Source organism: Cotesia glomerata, linkage group LG6 (assembly GCF_020080835.1).
Source record: "Cotesia glomerata isolate CgM1 linkage group LG6, MPM_Cglom_v2.3, whole genome shotgun sequence".
Classification (NCBI taxonomy): Eukaryota; Metazoa; Arthropoda; class Insecta; order Hymenoptera; family Braconidae; genus Cotesia; species Cotesia glomerata.
The window spans coordinates 6058732-6063893 of record NC_058163.1 but is presented as its reverse complement, the minus strand read 5'-3'; the positions used below and the strand labels follow the sequence as shown (position 1 = coordinate 6063893).

The window sequence follows — 5162 nt, the reverse complement described above, 5'->3', positions numbered from 1 at the left end:
AAAATCACAAAATTAAAATAAAGACATTTATGAATTCGTTGTACTGCAAATTAATTCAAAATTTAATTTTTTTAATTTTTTTGAATGTTCATTTTTTAAAAATACATTTCGTTTATTCCTGCGAAAGTTTTTCTTATATTGTTTAATGTATTCATTAATGGATCCATATTTATCTGTTGATGTCATTTTAAATATTTGTTCTTGAAAAAATGATAAAAGTTTAATTTTGAACATTTTTTGGGAAAATTTTAGACAGGCTGCGAACAAGAATTGTCTTCGGTTGCAAAAAGTTTTGAAGTATCCAAAATTGGTCAAAAATGTGATAGAACTATATATCTCAAACATTATATTTTGATAAACATATTACTGACATAATTCACAACTAGTTGATAAATATTGCAGAATAACTTCAAAAATTCTATCACATATCAGGGCCGTATTAATTTTTTTGACTAATTTTATATAAGCTACACAAAAATAAGAATTTCTTGCATCAAGAAAATTTTGAGGAAGACAAAAGTTATTTTGGAGGAGGTCTGGGTTTAAATTAAATAATGCTGTGAAGCGGGAAATAAGAGGAGTTACGGTAATTATTACGTAAAGCGTTCCAATATTTACGTAACAGGATAATTGGGGAAGAAAGGAATTGGAAAGGACCTTCTTAATGAGAGTTTATAGAATATGCGAGAAAAAATTCAGATAGCTAGGACTGGGACTCGAACCTTTTTTCTTAAGTCTAAATAAACTAAATAAAAAAACTTCTTAATCTAATTGAGTAATTTTGAGTTAAAATGGCTGGTGTTATCAGCACTCGTTTCCTAATAGATTCTTTTTTAGAAATATTTTGGTCTTTGTTTATTAATGAGATCTACAGTTTTTTGTTGATCTATCGATCGCTTTTTGTTGAGCTGGGACACGAACCCAGAACCTTCCGATGACATGTCGGCTACTCCACCATTTGAGCTACCTGGTCTATACCAAATTTCCTTTTCGCTTATTGTATAAACTCTCATTAAGAAGGTCCTTTCTAATTCCTTTCTCAATCTTTAATATGGAGAAGCAAGAAGAAATTTAAGATATTTTAAATCCACAAGCTTGAACGTGTCTATAAAAAAATAATAATAATAGCGAAAATTTTTTAAAAAACCATGACCTTGGATAAAGCCTCAAATTCAATCATTTCTTTTTAAGAACAAAATTTCATAACTTATTACAATATTTTTGACTATAATACTTTTCACACTTTTCTGCCGCAGAAATTGAGAAAAATTTCCTTTTTCACTTAAAAAATTTTGTAATATTTCCGTTCATATTTTTGCAGAAATTCGTGATACGTAAAGATTTTTGAAAAATCTCGATTAATAGATCAATGTTGATAAATTTCTAGAACACCTCATACATCTTAAAAAGAAAATTATTATCAAAAAATAAAAAAAGTTGTCTTCTTTAATAATAAGCAGTCGTCACTTAATTTATCCGACTAATTCAATAAAACCTAATAAAGCATCAACTTTACTGCTTATCATCTCAAAGAATGATCATAAAATAATTAATTTTATTAGCCGAAGATTTTTACTTTATACCTGTTAATCGGAATTGAATACTAATGATAACGATCTTATAATAAAGTTACGACGTCTATTAATAATAATCTGTAGATATAAACTAATTAAAAATAATAATTATTTTTATTGGTATTTATTATTCGAGTTGTTACAAGAGAAACATATCAATTGACTCATATGTGATGAAGTAGTCCCGATGCTCCTGGTCACAATCGCCTCCACCCACGGAGACCGCCTGTTGATTATACAACCCAGCTTTTAATATATTTATATACATATATACACAACGAAACTTTGGAATTCGAAACTCTTTAGCATAGAATGATTGAAACCGAAGTTCAATGGCCGTTTAACCATCAGCATCAGCATCAACGGCAACAGGAGCAAAAGCATGCTCAGTCTTAAATATATATCTAACTATACCGAAAGGTTGAAAGAGAAGGAAGACATTTTTTAATGGTTAGGAATACCATGGCCTGTATGTCAACTCGATAAGCGACGTATATCAATCATACCCATTAATGTAGAATCACACGTGGTTGGAGCTGAGGTGTTTCAAGATGATTAGAATTAATGAAATATTATATCAGGACAGCAGGTGCTTTTTTAACCGTGTACTTGAATTATCTTATGGAAATATACAGCAATAAAATTTGATTACGATCATACATAGGTATGGACTCATGTGATCATCACTCTGGTTGTGGTTATAGTGTATTATAGTATCATGTGTCATTTGATGTTTTATGATTATGAATTATAATAACTTTAACCATTAATTCAGCGGAAGCGTATGAGGGTTAAATTAAAAGAAATAAGTTTTCTAAGTGATGTTTATGAATGCACAATTTTTTCCTGTTTTTCTTGTACTGAAATAATACTAAGTTTCGTCATCATGAAGAGGATTAAATGAGCGACATCTATCACCTGCAACGGACCGTAATGGACTTGCTGACGGTAGGAGGTCCTGAAGAAGAATCTTTAGTTAAGCGACAGATATCCGTCATCGTTGATTTGCTTTAGCAGTTGCATTTGCTCATGAAACAGTATTTTTAAAAATAAAAATAATTCAAGGTATAATGCTAATGCAATAATGCATCAATGGTTACATTAGAGTTTTTTATTTTATCCTTATATTTATCTATGAAATTTTGATTATATTTTGTGGTGGAGAAACAAATAAGTATGAATGATTGTTGTTGGCGTAATGCGAAAATTCCAAAGGATAGTCGAGTATTTGATGGAGAATGGTAAATAAGATACTGTTTTATGTATTTATGGATTGTTGTTGTCGATGATGTAGGTCAATTTGACGTGAGTGTGCAGGTCCAACAGGACGTTAACTCGACAATTGCGTTTAAAATGCGGTCTGGTTATCGTTACACTGCTAACAGTACATATGAAAGTTATAAGTCAAATGATCCTTTCGGTAAATCACATTGCGGCATAATATCTCGTTTTTCCACGATCTATATATCCACATCTAACAACGCTCGAGAGTAAGACAACCAGAGTGCTAGATAGAGATAGAAAGAAGGAGAGAAAAAGATAGTGTGTTCTAGTCGTCACGACTCTTCCTACAGAGTGACGCGGCTTGTATCCACTGTCTCAGGATCCATCGGATATACGCTCCTCAACGATGCAGAGAGTGAGAGGGTGGAGTTTTATCTAGTTGTTGTAGAAACAAGCAAAAAACTAAACATGGAATCGATTCACCTCGCCTTATTTTTATACCAATCAACGTACACTGCTCTCTTTTACTCAAACTAGAGATATCTCTGTGTAAATATATTATGAATTCTGTAACTGGTACTTGCAATCAGGACGCTAAACTACAGCCAGGCCTTACCAGCACATGGTGCACGTTAATGTGAACCAATCACCATCCGTTGCTACACCAATTCTCAAAAACACTTCGGGCGACTCGTCGATCAACAAAGCTACTGAAATCATTCGAGCATCAAGAGCTCTGCATTAACCCAATTAACTCGTCATCAATTGTCTCATCTTCATTGTCCTCCTCTCCCCTCATCAAGATCCGGCTGATACATCTAGCCCAATGAACTCACAATAACTCTCATTTACTCAGCATTGACACTTTCTGCTTTAGACTACAACTCATCATCGGACTAATTCATTTACTCTGGACATTGATCATCTGATCTACCTATTGTATTATATTAATCTACTTGCGTCTCTATCTCCCTCTAGAACGAGTTTGTCATCTAATCATTAGAGACATCCTCCCATTTAGCACACGTCATATCGATCCTGTCTTAATAAATCATATCAAAAACAACAGAATGATGGGTACCTTCAAGTAATTGATAACTTTTCACTTCATTATTCTCACAAATAAATAAAATATTCATCAAAAGCCAAAACTAATCATTGTTAATTGCACATTATACATGGAAATATACAATCTGAACAAAAACAGTTTCACTGTATAAAAATCGCGCCAAGTCCACGTTCATAAGACTATCAAGATAAAAAAATTTCTTTTTTCTTTACAAAAAGATATAAAATAAAAAAATAAAAAAATCCAAGTAACCGATATGATTGTATTTGATTTTCGGAAATTAAAAAAAATTTTATTGTAAATTTGAAAATTAAAAAAAAAATTTTGGAACGTATTTAGTGTGCATGGTTGCAAAATATTTTACTTTTAATGAAATTCGTAAAATCTATCTACCAGGACTTTAGAAAAATTGAAATACACAATGACGCACACCAAGTACGTTCTAAAATTTTTTTTTTAATTTTCAAATTTATAATAAAATTTTTTTTAATTTCCGAAAATCAAATACAATCATATCGGTTACTTGGATTTTTTTATTTTTTTATTTTATATCTTTTTGTAAAGAAAAAAGAAATTTTTTTATCTTGATAGTCTTATGAACGTGGACTTGGCGCGATTTTTATACAGTGAAACTGTTTTTGTTCAGATTTTAGTATTTTTTGTAATTATAATAAAAATTTACAATTGGTACCAACTTAAATCTCGCGTTGGCTGCATTTTTTATAGCAAACTATCCTCTTGAAGCTACAGTTTATGTAAAAACAATTCCAGCGTACCCTGGCGGATGTAGATGCAAGCTGTGAAATGTATTTTTTTAACTGTAGTTTCCCATCTATTGGAAGATTACCATGAATTCTCGAATTATTTAGTCTGTGGCATGTCACTTTTTACATAGAAAAAAAGTCAGGATCGAAATTTTTGAGCTTGCTATAGTTTGTGCTGATAAAATTTAATAATTTCAAGTAGATTAATTGTTATAATGGAATATAATTAATTAATATCAGTAAAATAAAGCATGAATTACTGTTATAATGTAAAATTTAGGAACAAGAAGTACCGTAGAATTAAATAAAATTTTGCAACCTCAAAATACCGTTCTGCTTACAGTAAACACAGTCGGTAGTCTTGCGCTCCGTTTACAACGAATTTGAACGGAACTTGGCGCCAGATTCTACCGAATCTGTGGATATTAATTTTGATAAACAATGCTAACATTAAAATCGATCTGACGGTACTTTGAGCTGTTGCACTCGCACTACTGAAGACATTCAAGTTAAGCATCACTAACTCTGCAT

General features: G+C 31.2%; 1 long non-coding RNA gene across 1 annotated transcript; it reads right to left on the bottom strand.

Annotated features, from left to right (window-relative positions):
• Positions 1-544: 544 nt before the first annotated feature.
• On the bottom strand, positions 545-996 carry LOC123267624. Its single transcript, XR_006510084.1, has 2 exons — positions 922-996; positions 545-722 (listed from the first exon to the last, which is right to left on the bottom strand). It is a non-coding gene; the product is annotated as an uncharacterized LOC123267624 (long non-coding RNA).
• Positions 997-5162: the final 4166 nt, after the last annotated feature.